Source organism: Physeter macrocephalus, chromosome 12, assembly GCF_002837175.3.
Source record: "Physeter macrocephalus isolate SW-GA chromosome 12, ASM283717v5, whole genome shotgun sequence".
NCBI classification, from domain to species: Eukaryota; Metazoa; Chordata; class Mammalia; order Artiodactyla; family Physeteridae; genus Physeter; species Physeter macrocephalus.
This window is the reverse complement of record NC_041225.1, coordinates 14,222,451-14,234,963: the sequence shown is the minus strand read 5'-3', so window position 1 is coordinate 14,234,963 and position 12,513 is coordinate 14,222,451. Positions and strand designations below refer to the sequence as shown.

General features: G+C 44.7%; 1 protein-coding gene and 1 long non-coding RNA gene across 3 annotated transcripts in view; one reads left to right on the top strand and one right to left on the bottom strand.

Annotated features, from left to right (window-relative positions):
• BCL2L11 (BCL2 like 11) overlaps positions 1–12,513 on the top strand; it is a 107,090-nt gene that overhangs the window by 85,791 nt on the left and 8,786 nt on the right. The gene's annotated exons all lie outside the window — the stretch shown is intronic.
• LOC102975843 (uncharacterized) overlaps positions 2,826–12,513 on the bottom strand; it is a 271,154-nt gene continuing 261,466 nt past the window's right edge. Inside the window, exons 6-7 of one of the 2 annotated variants that reach the window (XR_003682313.2) lie at positions 6,539–6,611; positions 2,826–3,066 (exon numbers count right to left, since the gene is read on the bottom strand). This is a non-coding gene — a long non-coding RNA (uncharacterized lncRNA). Of the gene's footprint in view, positions 3,067–5,695; positions 6,612–12,513 lie in introns of those variants that run through there. The other variant, XR_008618796.1, reaches the window with a different exon arrangement.

The following is a 12,513-nucleotide window of genomic DNA, read 5'->3' as shown; positions in this document are numbered from 1 at the left end:
ACATATATTTATTTATAAGCATCATTCTAATCCTTATTATTTTTGTTCAAATAGTCAATTATGTTTATAGTCATGCTTACTTTTCTTTATTTCCTCCTGAGGTCCTGAAGTCTTCTGTTATCACTTTCTTTCTATTTAGAGCACTTCCTTCAGTCATTCTTTAAGGGTAGGTCTTCTGGTGACATATTCTCTTAGTTTCCCTTCATCTGAAAATGTCTTTATTTTACCTTTATTCCTAAAAAATAGTTTGACTTCCTGTTTCCAGTTTATCATATAAGGAGCTTGGAAGTCATCACTCTGTCCTAACATCAAGCAAAAGGCAGAGCAAACCGAAAAATCAACAACTTTTTGATTTTCAGAGAAATGAGATCAGAAGGCAAACCACATCTCCCAAAATTGAAAAGACAGATAAGCAAATAGTGAGAATCACTTCTATGGGAGCAAAAGTTCCTGAGGGAGCAGAAACCTCTGCAGGAACCAGAGCCAGGGTAAGAAAACCTGAATTGCCGGAGGCTCAGTGTGGACAAGTCTTAGGGTCAAAAACTCCAGGGAGACCTATCATAGGGAGCCCACACACTTTTGTCAAATTTGGGAAATTTTTAGCCATCATTTATTTGAATACTTGTTTCAGCTGCACACTTTTTCTCCTCTTTTCTGGGATGCTCATGATACCAATGCTAGATCTTTTGTTATCATCACACAGATCTCTCAGACTCTGTTCATTTCGTTTTTCAGCCTATTTCCTTTCCTATTACTAAGATTGAGTCGTTTCCAGTTATCCATCTTCAACCTCACTCATTCATTCCCTGTTGTCTCTAAACTACTATTGAGCCCATCCTTTGGGTTTTTATTTCAGTTATTGTATCTTTCAGTTTTATCATTTCCAACTGGTTATTTCTTTAATAGTTTATATTCCTTCACTTAGATTTTCTAGTTTTTTCTTTTGTTTCAAGAGTGTTTTAAATTGCTCATTGCATAATTTTTATAATCGCTGCTTTAAAACACTCTTCAGAATATTCCAACATCTGAGTCATCGTGGTGTAAGCATTGGTTGATTGTCTTTTCTCATTCAAGTGTGATTTTCCTGGTTCTTGGTGTGACAAGTGATTTTTTATTATATCCTGGACATTTTGGCTACTATGTTGTGTGACTCTGGATTCTAGTTAACCTTTTTTTTAGCAGGCAGTCACCCTGTTTAGGTATAGTGGTAGGTTGTGGTAGGGGTGGATGTTTAATTCCCCCCTCTCAGCCCAGCTGGTGCCTTCCTGAGAAAAATGGAGCATCTACTCACATCCTCTTGCTGGCACTGAGGGGAGTGTAAGTTCAGCCCCCTCTATGCCCTGTTGACACAGTGTCCCTCACACCACTTCATTCTACCTTGTTGCTGCCAGGTGGGGATGGATGCTCAGCTTCTCTCTGAGCCCTGCTGACACCAGCTGTAGAAAAGCAGAGTTCCAACCAGTGTCACCCCACACTGCCTCAGTCAGTCTTGTTGGTGCCAGGTTGGGGGAGGAGGTTCAGGTCCCTAATGGACCCTTCTAGTGCAACCCCAGCGGGGGACTTGGAGTGCCACCTGCTTCTGCCATAAAGGGAGTGGACCATGAGCTCCCTCTCAGCCTGAATGAATCCTCTGAGCAGGATCGAGGGGAGGGGGGAGGGGGCACAGGATTCCATTGGTGTTTGGCTTAAGTAGGGCAAATATGATCAAACAAGAGTTTCTATTGTTATGTCACCTTTTACTGGTTCTTCAGCTAGGGAAGCAGACTTTTCTTAGAGCTTTTTTGTCTGTGCCTGTTGACAGTTTTGGGTACCCCATCCAGGATGTGTAGGAGACAAAACAAACACACAAACACAAACTTTTCTAAAAAACCAAACAGGGAACCCACTGCTGTGTTGTTCCTCAAGTCCTGCGTCCCTCAGGCAGTTCACTTTATTCTTTCAGACCCTTTTCAGAGTTGTCTTTTGTTTGCTATGTTGTGTTACATCCAGAGGTTTTTAGTTGTAAGAGGGTAGGACCTGGGGGGAATGGGGCTACTCCACCTTGGCTGGGACTGGATGTCCTCGAGGATCTTTTAAAGACATTAAATAATAAGATAAAATTCCTATTATTTACTCATGTATTTACCATATCTAGTACTCTTTATTCCTTTGTGCAGGTCCATATTTCCATCTGATGTCATTTACCTTCTGCCTGAAAGACTTCCTTTAAACTTTCTTGCAGTGTGCATCTGTTTCTGAAGAATTCGTTCAGCTTTTGTATGTCTGCAAAAATCTTTATTTCTTCTGCATTTTTGAATGATATTTTTATTGGGTATTAAGTTCTAGGTTGACAGGTTTTTTTTCCTTTGTGAATATTATAGGAGAGATGCTTATCTTATGAAATTATTATGAGAGTAATGTGAAATTATTATGGGAAGTCATGTGAAGTAAGCAATCACAGATATATAAAATAAAACTTTACACCCAGGAACTAGAAGAAAACAAAACTTTTAACTATTTTTCCCTTTGTGTGGTGGGACTATTCATTATCAATTTTCTTTCTATTTTTCTAGGGTTTTATTTTAGCCTCAAGATTTTCCCTAACATGTACAGCTTTTATAATGGAAATAGTTTTATTATATTAAAAAGCAATGAACAGATATTCTAGGACAGGCGACTAAATTAAATATGGTGAGAAGTCAGGGAAGTGAGGAGATTGACTGTGAAAAGTACAAGAGCACTTTTTTGGGGTGATGGGAAGGTTTTGTATCTTGATAAGGATGTGAGTTACACAGACATATCTATTTTTCAAAGTTTTAATGTTAAGATTTCATGCATTTCACGGTATATAAATTTTACTTCAAAACCAAAAAGAACTGTATGCCTATAAATTAATTTGTTTGAGATGGGGGTGGAAGACAGATGAAGGCAGAAAGTGGATAGTTATAGAAGGCGGTGATAGATACACAGGGGCCCATTAGACTCTTCTGCTTTCTTTGTGTTACGTTTGAAATTTTCGTGATAAAAAGTAAAGACAAATGCATAGTCCCTCTGACCTAGAGAAGATGCTGACCACTTTCTTCATTCCTAGGAAAAACAAAAACAAGGAGGAAATGAGAATAAATTGTAAGAGAGAAAGTAGGTAGCTCAATTAGGAAGATATTTCATCACTAGGAAAACCTCTCATGCAAAGAGCGTCTTAGTGCCTGATCATCTTTAACATTCAATCTTTATTGGCTTTAGTTACAAAAGTAATATAAACTCAATGTAAAATAATCATACATTAGAGAAAAGCAAAATTTAGAAAATGAGTTTCCTCTATCTTCACAGCCCCTGAGATCATGGCTCTCAATGGTTAAGTAAGCCATTCAGATTTTTTCATGTGTATGTGTATGTGTATGTGCCTGTGGTTGTGTGTGTGTGTGTGTGTGTGTGTGTGTTGATGGAACTGGTGTTACAGTATATCTATTATTCTGCTCCTTCCTCTTTTTTGCTTAAGCATTCTGCTTGGAGATCTTTATAAAACAGAATAAACAGCTGTTTAGAAGCAGAAGTTAAAACCAGATGAAAAGGAAGCTTCTTTCTCTTTGGAGTCCAAGAATGTGCCAATTTTATACACATTTTAAGCTCTGACATGATCTTAAATATGGATTTTTACCTAAATACATAATTTTACATGAATAGTATGCTTTTCATCTAAGGACACACACACAGACACACACAGACACACACACACACACACCACACACAAACCAACAAAGTGACAGCAGTGAAAACAGCCCCAATGGTGAGATCCTAAGGTTCCATGGTGGTTGCAGGCAGCTGGGCTCTGTGGCTGGGGACCCTGCTTAGTGGAATGACTCAGCAAAGCACTGGCCTGGGAGCAGAGAGGAGGCCGACCAAGATTAATTGCTGTCAGGAGGAACATTCTTTTCAGCTGGCTAATAGCTCTCTTAAGATAATGAAAGTATTTTAGGTTCCTCTTTGTCCAGATGCAAATAAACGGGTGAGTTAAAGTCACTCCCAGTGCAAAAGAGAGTGTAGAACATACATAATGAAGATGAAATGGTTTCCCCCTAATTTTGCATACTTTCTTGTCTGCGCTTAAGTCTAAAAGATATTTGCCTTCACCTGATTTACATTCAGATTTGTTTCTCACTTTGTAGGTGGACCCTTCTCCGTTGCCCCACAGATTGTCAGTTTCAAATATGATGCCCCTGATTTTGTAGCACTGGCCCTAAAGAATTTCAGACAAGACCCAAGAATAAGAACCTACGTGTGGGGGTAGGGAAGTGATGAGGTGCCCCTCATAGGATGGAACTCTGTCTTGGGGTTCTTTGTATCCTACAAGGCTTGGCTCTGAGGAGCCCACAGCATCTCCATACATGCTTTCTGGTTGATAAATTTTCTCCGTAGGGATTATTTAAGACGTGTTTTGATGTTTCTAAGAGCTAGCTGCTGTGACACATGGTGAGTTGAGATGGGACAATGTCAGATCCAGTTGCGGCCATGTTATCACACCCCTGTGCTTTGCATAAAGCCTCATGCGTTCACTTATTCATCCATCTGTTTGTTCAGCTGGCTCTTTCTACACAAAATTCTGACACTAGGCTTTGGGCTATGTGTGTGCCCTATGCACCTGGCCTAGTGTCTCCTTCAACTTGAGCCTGCTCTCTTAAGACCCCATCATGAGTACATCTCAAAGCCATGCTCCACCCTCCTCCCACCGGAGGACGAGAATGCCTCCTCCTGTTCCTCCAAGCCCAGGCGTTGTGACTGCCACTGCCCCCCTCACCCATCCCTTCTCCTTGGCCTCCTTCCTCACCGGTTCCTTGGAGCCTCTCCAGTGTTGAAACCATCACTTCCTCAGGCTTCCCCCGGGGTCCTCGTGGACCCATGCCAGATTCGTTGAGAGACTGCCCATTTTAGAGCCAAAAGCCTCCCCACACAGGCCTTGTGTGAGATCTCCAACCTTTCCCCAATTAAGATCAGCTTGTCACGTCCCCAGACTTCTTAAGATCCCAAGGAAAAGCAGTAGAGCAAAGGTCTGTCCTTGCTTCTGTGCCCAGCCTGCACCCTGCCCTGTCCAAACCAAAGCAAAATCCAGCCCTGGGAGGTCGGGCTAGCCTGCCTTTCTTGCCTGAAAGGCTTCTTCCCGCCCACCTGAAGAGGATTCTCAGTTGTCTTTTTTATCTCCACTTGGCAACCCTCCAATCTCTAAAAAAAAATTTTTGTTGTTATATCACATTATACCAAATTTGAAAAAGAAAAAATAATCCCCCATCGCTTCCACCCCCAGACGCAACCACAGTTATCATTTTGGTGGATTGACTCAGATTCCACTTTGCTGTGAACGTTGTTTCACTCGCTCGTCATCCTTATATACACACATGGACTTGTGTCCTGTTATTGTCACAGGCACTTTTCCATGTCGCTACGTTGTTCTCACGGTCATCGTTTCCATACCTAACACAATATTAAAACATTTGTCATGCACTATAATTTGAACACTTGATACATCTGTCAAAATGACAATTAACACTCTAATGAAACTTTCCTCCATATCTTGCTTTATTTTCTTTGGAGAGAGGGTCATGAACTCTTGCAATTCTTGACAGATAATGATAAATTGCTCTCCATGGGAGACTATACAAATATATACTGTCAAGAGCAATGCGTGAAGATAACAGTTTTACCATATCCTTCCCAACGTTACAAATTGTCATTAAAATGGTAATTTTTGTTAGTGTATTAGACCAAAGCATAGTCCTTTATTGATATTTCAATTTGATGACGAATCTGAATGTTGACTGATTTTCTGTAGGCTAGTTAAGTCACCGCGGCTCCGAGCCAGTTAAGTACCTGCAGTGTTTCTATACCTTGGAAAGCTATTTTTCATAGAATTTTGGCAAAGCTCATTACCTCTGGCCACTGATGCCAGGCACGCCACGCATCGCAGAGCTTCGGCAGGCTTGTCACTTCTGACCACCGATGCCAGGAAGGCCATGTTTTATAGACCCAGCTTTGTGTTTATTTGGAAGTGGCTCTTCCCCCTCTCAGGAAGGACTTGGCAAGGGTCCTGTCCTGTCATGGTGAGTTAGGTGCCTGTCTCCCTTGGCTTGAGGAATTGGCCTGTGGCACTGGACTTGGGTACCAGGTGCCACCTCCTTCTTGGCTGCCCTCTTGGTGACACCTGTACCTGAAGTGCTCAATGGCCACTGGTCTGGGAAAGTATTCCTGGACTGTTTGGTCACAGGTCATTGGCATCTAAGGAGTGGCCCAGCAGCGAAGCCCCTCGAGGACTGGTGGCCTCACCAGAGAAGGCTCTAAATCATATGTCCCCTCCAACTGCCACCACAGCACCATGCTTGTCCTCTCAGTGCCCAGAAGGCAAGCCAAGAGGGGGCCAGAGTCTCTCTAAGTCAAGCATAAGGGGGCAGAAGGGGAGGTCTTGGCACATAAAATGCACCCCTGCCTTGAGGCAAAGCCAAAAGCACTTCCTGTGTGCAGTCAACAAATGTTTGTGGCACCTTTATGCTGTCCAAGCACCACTGACTACCTTCGCGGCGGGACAGACCCTTCCAGAAGAACCACCTTCACTTGCCACGGCAGAAGCCTCCTTGAGCAGAGTCCTGGGGAGACAGAATGATGGAAATTACATCTTCCCAAGTAGGAGGAAGGCTGCACTTCCCCCGATTGCCTTGGTCCTCAGAAGTCTCTCAGCCAAGTTGTAGCACCCTTGGACTTTTGGGTTTCCCTGTAGGGGTCCCTATCTCTGCCTCCTGCACAATGTCAATGTCTCTACTGAGACATCATGAGCTGAGAAGCCTGAGATTTCCCTCCTGTCTTTATCAAACACTTTTGAACGCCTACCATGAGCTAGACTCTGGAGAGATGAAGCTGAGTTAGACCAGGCCTGCCCTCTAGAAATTCACAGACAATGAAGTCCCTCATCAGAGTAATGTGGGCTGCTATCTAGGCACAGCACACCTAGCAGGAGCAGGGGTCAGGCAAGTTTCCCATTAAGTTACAAAAGGCCCTGTGTGCTTGAAATGTCATCTTGAAAGCTCTGAGCCTCATAGCGTCAAGCCAGGGGAGGTAGGGTATGGCTAAGTTTGCATTAAGGAAAGATTCCTTTGGCAGCCGTGTTGGGTGTGGATTAGAAGATTGGAAGGCCAAGGGCAGTGGTCTTTCCCCAGGGAGGGAGTGATGAGCGCTCACGCTCAGTCTGCAGCACTGGGATGGGGAGAGCAAAGTGACTTTCAGAGGCATGAAAGAGGAGATTCTGCCCAGCTTGGATTTGGTGGTGGTAGGACAGGGAGCTTGCTGGCTTAGACAATGGACACATACTTGGGGGAAAGAGAATGAGTTCACTTTGTACGTGTTGAATTCTAGACACCGAGGAGACAACCAAGTGTTGACCTGAGCTGCCCAGAGCATGGACCAGCGCAATGACCTGAGACCCCATAGCAGCACAGCAGAGGTAGTTAAGTCCATGGGTGGGTGGGACCAACCAGGGTCTGCTTATAGAACAGGTGAGTCCTGAGGCCAGAGCTGGGCTCAATGACCTCTAAGAAGGCAACAAGAGAAAAGGACACTGCAAAAGAGATTGAGAAGCCCTGGCCAGAGCAGTTGGACAAAAAAGAGTTTCTGGAAGGAGGTATCTACTATGTCATATGTTACAAGGAGGTTAGGAGAGAAAAAGATCAGGAAGTGTCTACTGGTTGGGACAAAGGAGAAACGGTGAGTATCAGTAGATGGTCCAGGAAACTTGGCTGTGAAAAAAAGTCGGGATGGAGAGGGGGATATGAGGTCAAGAGAGAGGATGTGTCAAGGTGGGAGATTTCAGTGCATGTAGATGCATGGAGGGTTTCTTTCCATTGCAATATATAGACACACGGCACCTTTGCTCTCTTGCAAAGGAGGGGTCAGGTTTCTTTCACAACAGCTTCTGAAGCATGCTTGGCTCTGGAAGGTGAATTTCTCCCATCTGTGCGTGGAAGCAGTTAAGTAGGATAGAGTGAGCGGTGTTCTATAAGAAAACTCAACAGGAGTGATTGAAGAAGGACCAGAGAGAGGGTAGAAGCATGAACAGCAAAAAGGAGGGGCTGAAAAGGGGAGGACCCAGCGGCATGCCTGGAGGAAAAGGGGTGACGTTGGCAGAGCTGGGTTGACTGGCATCCCACTTGAAGTTACCTGCTTGGCCAGGTAACCTCAAACCTCAGTAAAAGTCGGTCATGCCCAAGTACTTTCTTTTGTGTGTGTGTGTTATGCGGGCCTCTCACTGCTGTGGCCTCTCCCGTTGCGGAGCACAGGCTCCGGACGCGCAGGCTCAGCGGCCACGGATCACGGGCCCCGCCGCGCCGCGGCACGTGGGGTCTTTCCCGACCGGGGCACGAACCCGTGGCCCCAGCCACGGCAGGCGGACTCCCATCCACTGCGCCACCACACAGGCTCCGGACGCGCAGGCTCAGCGGCCACGGCTCACGGGCCCAGCCGCTCCGCGGCACGTGGGATCTTCCCGGACCGGGGCACGAACCCGCGTCCCCTGCATCGGCAGGCGGATTCTCAACCACTGCGCCACCAGGGAAGCCCCCAAGTACTTTTTGAGAGTAGAGTTCAGAGGGCTTAATTAGGGATGGGGGTCTTAGATCAATGTGGGGAGAAGAGAAGAAAACAGCCCTAAGAATCAGAGTGTGAATGAGGGGGAGAATCCAGCAGCAGAGGTTACAAAGTACCAGGTTAAAGGCTGGTGTGGCCACATTCTATTCCAGCCCAGTTCACTGACTGTAACAGGAAGGAGGCTAGCAGGTATGGGAGCCCCAGGTACCTGATGCGTGGCTTCCAGGGGGAAAGACCCAGGAAAGACAGAGAGGTTGAAGAAATAGGTCAATTTGACAAATAACCGATCACCGTTTACCAAAGGCCAATTAATTGAAAACGGATTTGTTGAAAATCAATTTGCCGAAGAACCCATTTCCCTGATGAGAAATCCCTGGAATTCCCCCAAAAGTTGTTTTGCTCAATTCCTTTAAAAATTATACAGATTTGTGTGCTATGGTTTCTACAACACTGAAGATTTTCCTGAAGGTTTGGTTTGCTTTTTCACATATATTTAGTAGGTTAGCTTGTAGTTTAGCTTGGTTTACAAGTTTTCAGGTGTATTTTCACCAGATAGTTCCCTGTGGATTTCTCAGTCCATCTCTGGGAAATGTCAATCTTATGTGGGTTTCCATATTTCAGAAGCAGGGCACTTCCTGAATGCCAAATATATATATATATATATATTTGGTGCCAGTGGATGGATTTTCCCTCAACCGCGTTTACTGTCAACTCTAATTTAAAGACCTGTGCCTAAATTGAACTATAGCTCCCACTTTGGGATTTTGCCATTGGGGAAGTTGTCATGGATATGTGAAAATTAACATGCAGAAGAAACATTTATTTGGCTGATCGCCAAACCACTTTGAAAGAAAAAAAAAAAGAAAAAGAGAAGTTGCAAATTGGTGTAAAATTGCGCTTGAAGGGCAAAACTATCTTCTCTGCAAACCAAAGGTTAAAGGCTCATGCATTACCAAAACCTTTTCTAAGTAATTTTTGAGAAGTTGTCAGCTTTAGAAATGTGAATCACATACCCATACATCCAATATAAAACAGTGGTGGAGAAACCAAAAATAAAACTTCTAAACTAGAGAAACACCAACGGCCAAAATGTTGAAAAGCATCATTAACGGCTTTTGAAACTTCCTGTGCAACACCTATTATGACACATTTTGTAAGTAATTAAGAGAAATACGTTTTGGGGGATTTGGCAGTCTGTGGAATTGGTCACTTGGCAAACTGATCTTTAAGAAGTTGGCTTTCTGGTCACAGTGAGATCCGGCGTTTGGTAAATGGTCTTTCAGAAAATGGCTCTGTTTCTGCAGTCAAATGCTCTACCTGCGAACTCTACCCCCAAATGGCTCTGTTTCTCAAGAAGAGGGTGAGAAGGAGGCTGACGGAGAGACTTAGCTGGTTCTGAAATGGGGGAGGGATGTGAGGCCAAGATTTAGATTCTGCTGGAAAGGAGGGGAAGGAGGAAAGTAAGGTTATGCACAGAGACGGGCATGAGAAGAGTTAATTCCAGAGGCATGGAGAGTGGGTCCTTTGGCTGAAAGGGGTGAGAACATCTGAGGACAGAGGGTCTGGGAGCAGGAGTGCCTGGGGCCTCGAAGAGAGGAAGCAGCTCGCTGGACACAGGGAAGCTGGTCCAGCTGGGACCGAACCAGAGAAGCTCCTCCGTACACCTACCGGTGTGATTTCTTCAGTGGTCCTCTACATCCTGGGTGTGACCAGCTGGATTGCTTTTGGGGTTTGGGGTTTTCCTGGGCAGGTGCTATGGGAAGATAAGGGAGGAAGAGATTCAAGGATGATGGAGAGAAAGATTAGAAATGAGAAGCCCTAGAAGCCAAGATGGTCATGAACGCAGAAGCAGGGGAATGCAGCCGGGCGGAACCGGGGTCTCCGTGTGGTGCAGTGTCTGCTGAGAGTGGAGCAGCCGGGGAAGAGGAGAGTGTGTGGGGAAGCTGGAAACGAAGTTAAGACTCTGAGGTGCAACCGTGCTGGGGGCACAAGGTTGTCCTGTGGCCTCGGGGGCCCAGGAGGGAGTGTGAGGTGGGGGAGGGACCTTGGAGCTCAGATCGATCAGGGGACATGGGAGGCCATGGCATTGGCTGAGTCAGCCAGGGACTCTGAGGTTGCCAGAGTGAGAGGTGAGAGAATATTTAGTGCTGTTCTCAGGCCCAACTCCAAGCGCTCCTCCTCTACACACGCACCCACACCACCCTCACCACCACTGGCTCTGCTGCTGCTTCCACCGCCACCATTAACTCTTCTCCCACAGAGAAAAAAGGGCTTTGAATCACTGCTCCTGGCCTCCCCATCTCCCCATTCCTATGTCCTTCCTCCCTGTCCCTGCCTGGATGGCAATTAACGCAGTCACAACTCTGGAACCCGCCTCCGTTTCTGGGCAGACATAGCCATTCATCCGTGAGAGAATAAAATTAATCTATTTCTGTCTTCGTGCTGCCCCGACTGTCTTTCCTCCCACTCCCGGGGGACGGCACTACCACTCCCCATGCTCCTCAAGTTCCTTTCCATCCTTCACCCTCCCTGTCTGCCCTGGAGGCAGCCTCAGCCCTCTGCTGGTGGTGTACCCCTGGGGAGCCTCTGACCTACATCAGCTCCTCATCCTCTTCTCGGAGCTCAGCCACAGCCTGGAGTGCAACAGTGACTCGTGGGGTTGTGGACTGGAAAGCCCTATTAAAATGCTAATATGGCATCTGGAAGGGGTAAAGTATTAAAACAGCACTGAACATTCAGTTCTGAGGCTTCCTCCTGCTTTGAGCAGTCTAGGAAATGCAACTCACAGGGCCGTGCATCACATACTGAATGACATTTCTAACCTGTCCTACACCTGCCGTGATCCATACGAAGCTTCCCCTGCTCTCACGCTGAAGGCCAAGCACCACCCAGGGACCCCCCGGGCCTCAGGGATCTTGCAGCTGCCACTGCCCAGTGTCATGCAGAAATATAACGGGAAAATCTCAAATACTTAAAAACTAAACAACCTACTTCCAGATAATCCATGGTTCAAAGAGAAAGTCTCAAGGGAAACAGACGCTGAACTGAATGAAAATGAAAATACAACACATCAACATTTGTGGGAATTTTAAAGCAATGCTTAGAAGAAATTTTATACTGTTAATGCTTTCATTAGAAAAGAGGAACATTTTCAAATGAGTAATCTAAACTCTCACCTCAGGAAACTAGAAAAAGAAGAGCAAAAATAATCCCAAAGCAAGCAGAAAGAAGAAAATAAGAAGATATGAACAGAAAGCAATGAAAGTGAAAGCAAACAAAAAAACCAAACAAAAAAAAAAAAAAGAGAGAGAGAGAAAATTCATGAAACAAAAGCCAGACCTTGAAAAGATCAATAAAATTAACAAACCTCTAGCAAGACTGACCAAAAAAGGGAAAGAAGACACAAATTACCAATATCAGGAATGAAGCAGGAAAAATCACTACAGGTCCTGCAGACCTCAGAAGGTTAATAAAGAAGAAAATAAGAAGATATGAACAGAAAACAAAGAAAATGAAAACAAAAAAAAAAAACCAAAAAAAAAAAAAAAAAAGAGAGAGAGAGAAAATTCATGAAACAAAAGCCAGACCTTGAAAAGATCAATAAAATTAACAAACCTCTAGCAAGACTGACCAAAAAAGGGAAAGAAGACACAAATTACCAATATCAGGAATGAAGCAGGAAAAATCACTACAGGTCCTGCAGACCTCAGAAGGTTAATAAGAACATAGTATGATACCTAGGGATAAACCTACCTAAGGAGACAAAAGACCTGTATGCAGAAAACTGTAAGACTAATGAAAGAAATTAAAGATAATACAAACGGATGGAGAGATATACCATGTTCTTGGATTGGAAGAATCAACATTGTGAAAATGACTATACTACCCAAAGCAATCTAAAGGTTCAATGCA